We start from the raw sequence: 11806 nt of genomic DNA on the forward strand, positions 1-11806 counted from the left end.
GGTACAAAAAAAAGGGAATCCAGTCGAATCACAATCACCGATCAAGATGTGATCGAAACAAACGATGAATATTTTTGACTTTCCGATTGTTGGTTTCATCTGAATGTTGGTTTATGTACTGTACTGCTATTACCATTTCATTTCCCTTCTGTTATGAAGATGGAAAATAAAGAGCCTCAGAATCCTTATATTAGGATTGCTTAGCTGAGCAAACAATTACAGATTCCATGAAATGCAATTCTCCCCTAAGACAGTAAGGCCCTTCAAAACTAATCTTTCACTAGTAGACTGCCAGAGCACCTAGATTCTTTTATTCCATGGACACTCTACCTCAGTGAATGTCTACTACTCAAACTATTACTGTAGTTTTTTCAAGAAAAACTATTACTGTAGTTCTCAAGACGTAATGCATTACCTCTGACTATCAACATTATCATTTTGACAATTATTTCTCAATATCTTTACAATGCATCACTATACAATATTTCTAGAACCTATTAAACCTAATATAAAGAGAACAACCAATTGAACCAAATAGCAAAAAGAAATTAAACCTATACCTTATTGAGTCAATCAACACATCTAACCTAGCTTCATACGTACTCAGAAAGTGTCATAGAAATAAAAATTACATAATATGAGGCCTAAAAGTGATGAAACAAACTGAGAGTTCGAAAGGAGAACAGCAATCATATGACTCCATTGAGGGAGGCATACGCGACTAATTGGAGGTTGCTATAAAATTCAAATAATCAAGATGGCAGGAATGACTTGTGGGAGAGGTTGGTCATAACTCCAAGCTAAGATTCAAGGCTGTATCAAGACTCTTTAGAGTGGGTGTGAGCAACAATATAAATTAACTTCTATGTCAAAACATATGAACAATCTTTAACTGAGGAATTTGATATATATGCATATAACTGTTGATCATTGCTTTGATAGGATGGAGGTCATCGTATATGAATATCCTCTTTTAAGGCTCACCATAAAGAAAAGGAATAAGAATAAGATGGAATTTCACCCTTTTATATGTTCCTGCTATGCATACTTCACTCTTCTCCTACTCCTTATACGATGCTTGATTCCTCAGTTTATATCATAAAGAACTCACAAAGTAGAATCGCATCACCTCTACATCTCAGATGCCATTTTAAATGCTTCATAGTGTCGGTATGAGTTGTAGACTTGGTTCTTCTGCAACAGAATCATTGTATACTCATATATATTTGGAGATTTAAATATGCATATCTAAATGGTAATGAGATATGCACATATTTATCATTGAGTATATATCGTCCATATTCATGTTAGTATGTGATTAATATATTTGTATATATATTGTTACATTTTAACTGTGAAAGATATTGTGTATAATTTCGTTGGTTTATAAATTGTGGAGGATGAGACTGAAGGGGAATAAAATGTATCTCTCTGTAAATTGGAGGTTGGATGAAATAACGGTATAGCTGAAGTGTATATATTTGTTGTTTGGCCAGAAGGGAAGAAAATGTATCTTCCGGCATTATTGTGATTATTGATGATTGTGTTGTGTAGTCGGAAGGGAAGAAAATGTACATTCTGGTATAATTATTGTGTGTGACTTGGTGTGATGTTGTTCTACCTTTGTGGCGGCCAGTTTGGCGTAGGCAAATGTCTGAACCACACATTGCCCAGATGTGGGGATGATTAGCTAGAGCTCTAGTTTTTATTGCCAGTTTTCTTATGGGTACGATTCGAGAGTCAGTTTAACGCAAAACTGTCATGCATGTATTGCGCTGTTGTTGTGAGTTGTATTATTCTGCATGTATTGCGTGGTTATGGTGGTTTATGCATGCGTTGCGAATTGTTTTGATTGTTGAGGCATTTGTTGCGTTGATGTTTTTAGGTTGAGTATTTATATTAAGTTTATTCATACTAGCTGTGAAGCTGACTAGATTTGTGTTTACAACCCTGGTGTACCATTATTGGTGCAGGGGGTAGTAAAACAGATACTACGCAGTAGCTGAGACGGAGGGATTGAGCAGCTTGACAACAGAGTGTTGTTTTTGCCTTTTGTTCATTTTTCCTTTTTTTATGAGGCTTGTGAGAGATGAAAACAGTATATCTTTACATTTGTGTAATTATGTTTATGTTTACAGTTTGTAATTCAAGTGGTTTGATAAACTTGGTAAAAATATTCAACTGCTGTAACATAATTTCATTTATTGAAGTTATATTAGAGTGTTAGCATCCTTAAATTTGAAATTTTATTGTTCATAATTTAAGGATGTTACATTGTCAAAATGTAAAATACCTCTCATAGTTATGTGATTTATTAGTAAACTATACTACAAATTTGTTTAAAAGATGATAATATATCCATATTGTTCTGGGAGAATTACTATTCTACCATTGTGTGTGTCTTAGCCTAATAGGTTTCCTGTTAGGAGATAGATTAGCATCTCCGTAATAGATTAGGACTCCGAATCCTACGGGATTGTGGTTTTGTAATGTCTATATATAAGCCCCCATATCATTCAATAATACACAATTATTTCATCCTGAAACACATTATCACGCACTTTGCCCTAAAATCCTGAACTTTTAGAGCCCTAGAACTTTTTTCTCTTCTCCACCGCCGGCCGCCGTCGTCTCCGGCCTCCGGCATCTTCTCGTCGGCGCAGCCCCTGCTCGCTGTCGCTGCAGCCCCCCTGCTGCTACCTCTGCAGCCCCGTACGCAGCCTCACATCGCAGCTCCTGCAGCCCCGCTGCCTCTGCACGCAGGCACGCAGCCCCACTGCCCCTGCAACACCCCTGCACGTACCCCCGCAGCCTTGCACGCTGCCCCTGCAACACCCCTGCAGCCATCCCCGCAACCCCGCAGGCAGATCCTGCCCTGTAGCCCATGCGACCCCCCTGTAGCCCCGCACTCAGATCCTGCCCTGCAGCCCCTGCGACCCCCTGCTGCCCTTGCACGCAGCCCCCGCAGCCCCGCAGGGTCTCTTCCGCATTCGCTCCGCAAAAACATCTTTTTGTCACGCAAGACCCCGCATCAAAGGATTCAAAATTGCTCCTCCCGCATATCTACGCAAGAAACGCGAACTGCATAAGCAAACTCTTCGCTCAAGAGAAGCTACTCCCGTCTTCTCTACCCTTTTGGGTCTATGGCCTGCTGAGCACAATGGCCATTTGGGCTTCATACTATATTTTCTTTTCCTTTTTCCTATTTCATTATTTAAATGTTCGTTGGCACGTTTTTATTTCTGACGATATTTCACGTGCTCGTATAGGTAAAATCATTACTCGTCATACTATGGTGATGACATTCATGCCGAGATGGACGATACTTTTGTATCTACATACGATTTTGATCGTATCCTCCCAAGATTTTTATGTCATCGGACGAAGATCGAAAAGGAATTCATCAAGCAACTTCATGCATGACAATCGATTTGCAGAGCAATTTAATTATATGCGGTCTATTTGGCAGACCAACAAGTATGTTTTTCTTAAAGTTGCTGCTTTTGAACATATATATATAAATTATCAGGCGCTATTAGCCTTTTTTCATGTCTTCTTTTCCGGTCTTTCTTATAACGCCGATGAGACCAAAGAGGGATATGATTCCCCTCTTGGTCGACGTTTTTCGTGTGACGGTCCTGGGGGAGTCACGTTATTATTTAAAGGGAAGAAATCGATTTCGTGTGGTTGTCTGAGTACACTGCTGTTTTGGGTGCGATCATGAGAATCGCCGATATGCATCGATTATTTTGTGACCATATACATCACAACCCTTCTAATTCCGGTTACATACTTGAATATTTCGATTATTCGAAACCAATACAACGCTCGTTTCTCATGGATGCGTCGTCATCGCGACTGTTATTTGAATGTTTGAGTTTTCTTAAACTCATGTCTATAAACGATAATCCCAAGATCTATGTACTCAATTATTTGAGTTGAAATTCATTACTCTGAAACAGCACTATTTGCTGACAAAAGATCCCAAAAATGACGAATTCTATGGGACACACTTCAAGTGATTTAATGAACGTCTATGACTTTGTATTATCAGAGTTGACCTTGATGCATACTCTACATCCAAGAAACGCATGCCATTTTTGGCACCTGTATCTATTTCTTGAGGGAATTTTGGAGATGGAAACGTAACATTCTTCCATTCTCAAGTATGCACATTTTTAAGCCTCAGGCTAAGGCTCCGCCCGATCCGATATGCAAGATTTTGTTGCTACGGATTTTTTGATTAGTCAATCTATTTTGACTATGTCTTCTGCTTACTATTTTTCAAGTATGACGTTGGCATTGCCATGTTTCTTGCTCGACTTTAGCTTAAGTCATCTATTGGAATTGGAAGCTTGGTTGTGTTGTATTAAATATTGGCATATTCTATAAAATTTCACGTATTTCTTGTTTACAAGATGGACTCGTGAGAATTTTATTTGCCTTGGCTTAGCATGCATAGTCAACGTTTGCAACTCACGTGGTTTTTAAATTGGCCGCTTTTGGATTACATGGGACCAATAGCACTACATTGTGATTTTGGACCTTGAAATTTAGAAAACGGACCTCCATTCGTCAAAATTGACGTCGTTTTTCTCGGTTACTGTTCCGGCGTTTCCGAAACATTTTCCGGCGTATTCGCCGCCTTCCGGCCATTTTCCGGTGTGTCCGGCACCGCCATCCGGTTCCGGACGGCGTTCCCTGTCGGACCTAAAGTTACGGCCACCATACTAGCCAGCTCCGGCCACCGTCGGCCGGATTTCCGGCAATCGGTGCCACCGGCTTCTGGCGAGTTTTTCCGACGATTTTATTTTCGTCGTTTCTCGTCATTTTGCGGCATATTTCAGCAGTTCTTGCTACCATGTTTTCCTAGTCCAAATTTCACCCGGTTTTGAGTTAATTTGACATGGTTTTCCGGTTAATTTTCCGGTTTTCTCCAAGTCGTTTCATAGCTCAACTGATTTTATTATTATTGGTGACCACCCGCACCAATTGGATGGTTTTTACCACCCAAATTGTTTGGTATTCACTGCTCCAATACCATATTTTTCCAACTCTTAAGTTGAAGAATGTAGTTTTATTGCCATGTGATACATTCGATGGGATTGCCATTTGTTTCAATCCCTCCTCTTACAATATCATACGGCGTATTGTCTAGAGAAGTTCACTACGTTGTTGACTCTCTTAATTTTATTTTGAGCATGTCCCGCCGTGAAATCGAGTGTCTTGCTAATTGTGTAACCACCCACACTGTCCTACGACGCAGGTAGTTGTTTTACGGATCTCGTGCGGAGATTGTATTTTATATCTTCGTGCCTTGCTAAGTTTAAAGGCCATACATGCCAATGATGGATTTTCATCTTGATATTTGTGTTAAGAATGAAGAGGAATAAATCTGTCAGATTTCATTGACAGTAGCTTTTGCAAGCTTAGACAGTAGCTTTAATAGCCTGCAGACATAGCTTTGCTTGCTTGCAGCAGTAGCTTAATGTAACTCAAGATGCTTTGAATCATGGGTTCGGTTTTGTTGTCTCCTCGGTTTTGACATGATCATTTTTTGGTCATTTTGAACGAAATATGATGATTCTAGTTCTTTGAAATTCACATGATCATCTATTTTTCATGTTCACGAAGCGATTGGAGGACCACCTCACCCGTGCTCCACACGGTGAGGCCGTGCCTATCCGTGCCATGCACGGTGAGGCCGAGCCAGCCCCTCCCGGCGGCTCCATGGCATTGAGGCCGTCAGTGGCGGCATCCCCTCCTTCACATGAACTTGTGATGTCTCCCGTGTTTTCTAATGCCTCCATAAGAATCTCTAATGCCCATCGCTCATTTTGCAAAGCTTGTTTTTTTGCTAGATTTCAAAGAAGTCTTTATTTGCTAAGGCTCCAACCGAGAACATTCCATTCTTACAAAGTATTTAAGGTAACATTAGTGGACCCTATCCAACCGAATGCGGACATTTTTCGGTATTTTTATGGTATAGGTTAAGAGCATCGACGCGTTGGTCACACGTCGCTTTACTTTCCACAAGGAATGCTGCATTTGCTAAGTTTTTAGCTATGATCATCATACTAAGGGCTCACCACCCTTCCTATCCTCTCAAATCTATTCGATTGGATACCGTTGGAGGGTTCACCTCCACGACTTTGATAATTTCGTTTTGCATATCTACTGGGATTGTCGTTGAACATATTATTCCTCATGTTCATTCATTGCATGATCCAGCAGAGCTCGGACTTGGTTATGGGTACTTACCTGCCGATTTTTGCATGGGGATATGTAATGATGTTGCATGTAGCGACACTTATTCGTTTCAGACCCACAACTTGCCAAGCGTTTAGTGCGTACCAGATGGTTACTAGATACGATCCCAACGTTCTTTTCATTAAACGCCTATTTGGTTAAAGTTGTTTATGTGCCTCTATTGTAGTTATCTCAATGGGTCTACTTGAAACAATTAAGTATTCTGGTTGGTTATGATTTATGAATCACCAACACTTGTCCGCTATTTCCAATCTACAGCCGTTGATCTCTATCCTACGATTTTAGCAGACGGTCACTTTGATGAGACATACTTCCCGTCGTTAGGGGGAGATATGGAATGCTCCCATTCCGGTTTTAACGCCAGGAATTGACGTGGTGTGGCACTATGTCTCATTAAGATCCCGCACTACTCAAAGTGAGCAAATGTGCAACGCATTATCGACCTCCATAAAGTCAAAGATTCGATGCTCAATAACTTTACCGATATTGCGAAAGTGACGAGATCGCACATAAATGTTGTAATGTGCCGGTAAGGTTGGAACTCTCAGATTATGAGAGAATTTCATATGACCTGGTCCTAGCACCGTTGGCACCATCCCTAACAGTGGGAAGGAAGCCGGCGATGGCACCATCGTACGCTGTGGTGTTGTCGACGCCCATGGTATTGCACTACAAAACAAGGGCGGCAAACGCAAAGATGGACTAGTAAGGGTCATAGCTTCGGTCTTGGCTCCTGCCTAGATGAGGGGAGACCATTATTCTCTGGAATCAAAACCAGAAAGAAGCGAGATGCGTAGGCACAAGTATTTCACCCATCATCAAGAGATATTCTCTAAACATGTGTATCAACTAGTTTCTGTGGGACGCTACAGACTCCTTTTGTTGATGTTAGAGAAGAATAGAAATCTCACGAATTGATCATATACAGCGCGCGCGTGTGTTTAATGGATTGATCTCCCATGATTGATGATGTATTCGCTTATGCTCTTATTCCGTTGTAAAGCATCAATGATGAGCAATTTGACCGAAGTGGAAAGAATCAATACAGGCTGAACTAGACTTGTTATGTTTGTCGTTGTTCGTAAGTGTAATGAGAAAGATGAAGTCATGCGATATATGCAGGACTTATGGCGCAAAGATTGTCTCATTATCCTAGTATTGACTACGATGAGTTATATTCTCTCGTTATGGACATAATTGCTTTCCGTTACTTGATCAGTAGTAGTGTCCATGAAAACTGATTTGCAGCATATGATAGTGGTCATAGAATATCTGTAAAGGAATCTTAACGCAGATTTGAGAGTGCCCGAGGGACTTTAAATGCCTCTAGACCACGGAGAGCTTATGTAATTAGATTGCGACGTTCGAGAGAACGTAATACAATCGGTTGCAAGAACTCATACCCATATGTGTTCATATGAAAGCTAATTCTTGATTCTCTATTTCGTCTAAGTATAGATGATGAAGAGATTCAATGAGCTATACATTCATACATTTTAGTGTTGTTGGGACACTATTGTTTTCATTATGATGTGATTAACTATGCGCCTATGCATTGTCATTGGACTTGCATTGCTTCTTTGACATGGGTTTAGTTCTACACTTAGTGAACCAACACAAATCATATCCACACCAACGCCACCAGCAGCTCCAGCAACATCAACGTACGCTTTGCTGTAGCAGTCGGCACTAGTAGCGTAAAGGATACGTACGGTTTCACTTCGGACCAAAATCAGTCCTTCATTGGTTCATTCCCCCATTCTTTTTGCAAAAGACACATTAAATGTGACAAATCAGAATCTGTCCAGTATCGTAGGTCAACTTCAACGAGACCTACAGGACAGCTCGCTCAATGAAATATGGTGAAATTGGTACCGTTGGAAATGTCTATGTGTCTACTTTCTAGGAACACCAACCATTTGTTCATAGCTATCATATTGAGTTAGTTATGGCCATTTTAGCAAAGTAGGACAGTTCCGTCCGGAAATTTGCAAGTTAGTCAACTCGACAGAGCATTGTGAACTGCTCCGATCGGATTAGGTTGTGAACTTTATGTCACTGGAACGCCACGGGTGTCTAATTTTCAGAACATTTTACGGTTCGCTGATACCTATTTTGATGAAGAAGTTATGGCCGTTTAAGTGAACGAAGGTCATTCTATCCGAGAATCTGATTTTCATTGCAAACTCTTGTTTTGAGTTATTATGCAATCTTGTTTCCTAAGATCTAAGTTTGGCTAAGTATAGCATGTATGATCTAAGGATGTGTGGCTAGATTAATGATTAATCATTGGCCCAAGACTACGTTTGAGAAGCATGTAATGAAAGTTGTATACGTTGTTCTTTGTACTCCATGATTATGGCACTAATCAGGGGGAGTTGTTTCGTAGACTTCAGGGAGAGTCTACCTCATATGATGCTATCAAATGTAGACGGTGCGTTGTGCTCTTTTTCCCTTCGATCAAGCTTTTGTTTTTACCCAAGAGGTTTTTATTTTGCTTGACAAGGTTTTTACCGAGACAACGATGTGTGCACCATGCAACCTAGGCATGCGACACAAGGGGGAGTGTTCTGGGAGAATTACTATTCTACCCTTTTGTGTGTCTTAGCCTAATAGGTTTCCTGTTAGGAGATAGATTAACATCTCCGTAATAGATTAGGACTCCGAATCGTACGGGATTGTGGTTTTGTAATGCCTATATATAGACCCTCATATCATTCAATAATACACAATTATTTCATCCTGAAACACACACATATATATATATATATATATATATATATTAGACAAAGTAATCTAATAACAAGATATGTACCTTATGATAAAAAAACACAGTCACGTTCGTGGCATGTCTTGTGTTATTCAAAACATTTCCTCAAGTCCTCAACTATCACTCGGAAAAGTGGCGAAAGGTAACATATACATAGTCAGCCTCATCATTTCTTCAAAGCATATATCTCTGTCTTCATATCAAATCTCTTAATCTTACGATATTGGAAGGAATATACCTACTAAATAGATTAAGAACTACAAACTTTTGTTACAAATAAAATAGTTTTGTCATGAGTATATATATATATATATATACACATATATACAGTCCTTATCCAGAGTGAAGCTTCACTCTGAAATTACAGAGTGAAGTTCCAATTTTGGCACACTTTTCGGTCAATTTTTTTCACCATAAGCGATTCAATATTTAGGTATGCTATTCAAGATCATCTCTACAAAATTTCATCTAATTCGGACATCGCTAAGGTATTGAAATTAGATTAAATGAATGAATGAATTAAAATTGTTCAACGTGAACCGTTCGTGTAAATTTCAATTTTGAAAGTTCAAACCATTATCAAATTGGATGAAACTTTATGGAGATGATCTTGAATAACATACCTAAATATTGAATCGCTTATGGTGAAAAAATTTGACAGAAAAGTGTGTCAAAATTAGAACTTCACTCTGTAATTTCATAGTGAAGCTTCATTCTGAATAGAGAATGTACATATATATATGCTCAAGTCACCAAATTATGTAAATTAATAGATGAAATTGACTGAAATAGAGTTAATAAGATTTAAGTTTAGTCAAATTCAAATAAGATGCTAAAAATATGTTAAAGGGCAAATTAGACTTGGTAAAAATATTAATTACACACATATAGTTCATATGAAGGTTTAAAATATGAATTGGGTGTAAATTAAAAGTGTGGATTTATCTTAAAATGGGTAAACCAATAAAATACTGCCCAACATCTTAATGTTAATTAATGTATTAGCATTAATTACAAACATATACTGCCCAACATCCCCTGTCATTTTTGCCCCTCTCAATAATTAACATTAAGAATGTTAGTGCAATTTGTAGGATTATAAGCTCATTCTTGATGAGAATGACAAACCGAAAAACAAGTATCCAAACCATTGGAAGGGCGTCTACTGTGTCGGACTTACAGGGATGGGAATTCCAGGGATTTCGTTTGATTCAGAGGCTGTTGCTGAAGACATACATCATATTTTAATAGAAAAACGCGCTTATGCTCAGGGGCGGATCCAGCCCAAGGCTTGCCTGGGCTGGAGCCCATGCTTAAATTTTGGGTTTCAAAAAATTATTATATATTAACTAGCCCAAGAAAAAAAAACAGATTAGATATTCCTTCGTCTCTCTCCTCACGCGAAACCCTCTGCTGCTCAGCGCCCACTGCCCAACAGCCCACTGTTTTGATACATCACAAGGCTTTTGCAAAAAACCGTAAAATCTTCGAACTCTTTGGAGCTCTCTCTATCCTTGCCTCCCTATTTTCCCTTCTTTCTTCTTCTCCGATCCCAAACCCATCGCTCTCAACTCACGGAGACCCTCTCTCTCTCTCTCTCTCAACGGCCTTCGCGATCCTTTTCCAATCCCTAAACCGCTGCGTTTCGATCGGCTTTTCTTCTTCCTTCTTATTCTCCGTGTTCGAAAACCTAGGGTTTCCGCGGACCTCGTTGAAGCTTAATCCTCCACCAGGCAAGTTATATAGTCTCTTCTGATTCTCGATTCCTGTTCTTGATTTGTTACGCTTCCAATTGATACGGTAGGAATTCGTTACTGCCATTTCTAGGCTGAATCGATTGCCTTACTCGTTCTTGTTCTTGCAAATGCTTTGGTTGAGATCGAGCCGTGCTGTAGGATGTGTAGCTTTGCAGTTATTGGTTCATATTGTTTGTTAGGTTTTTGTTTATAGTTGTTAATGTATGAATGGTTGATGTACTGGGCTATTGAAATAGCAGCACAAGAAACCCCCTAGCTCTTTTTGAAACTAGTGGTGTTTGGTTTTGTTTCCGAGATCGGATTTTTTTCATTTATTAGTTTTAGCTCTTTGGCTTATGTTTAGTAACTTTAGGTTGAAACTGTGAATTAGTGTTTATCTGTGAGACTGTGACATTGGGAAGGAGGGTGGTTACTATTAATTGCAGTTCTCCTGCACTTAATGTAGCTGGAAATAGGATAATGGGGCGACCGAAGTTTGTGATCCGTGCTTGATCATGATCGGTCGAGACTATATAACTTGCCTGGTGGAGGATTATAGGGAAGTGTTGTGTCTGTTGCTGACGTATAAATTCAAGGGAGAAAAGGTTTATGAGGCAACTTTCAGCTGGCTATGCTTATGTTATAAATAGCTAACTACATGGTGTGAGTTGTGACGATTAGTGCATGAACCTGAAGTTATTAGCTAATAAAGTTTTGGTTGTGTGGTGGTTTCTATTGTGTGTTACACTTAAGATTCTAGTATGAAGCTGGAAGACGGACTTTCGGACATTGCTTGTGTTTGAAGTTGCTCATCATGTCTTTCTTTATTAGTGCTTCATATGATACCTCATATATTGACGGCAGTACGGTATGCTCATATGTGTTTACTTGTGTTTACAGTTTTTATCCAAATTGTTTGAATGACCTTGTGGAAACAGTTGAAACATGACGTCGAGTATGTTGTCTGGGGATCGGAGGTATGTTTTTCATTGTGACACCTTATCTTATTCTGGCAGCAATCACTGTGTTC

This window comes from Argentina anserina, chromosome 2 (assembly GCF_933775445.1).
Source record: "Argentina anserina chromosome 2, drPotAnse1.1, whole genome shotgun sequence".
NCBI lineage: Eukaryota > Viridiplantae > Streptophyta > Magnoliopsida > Rosales > Rosaceae > Argentina > Argentina anserina.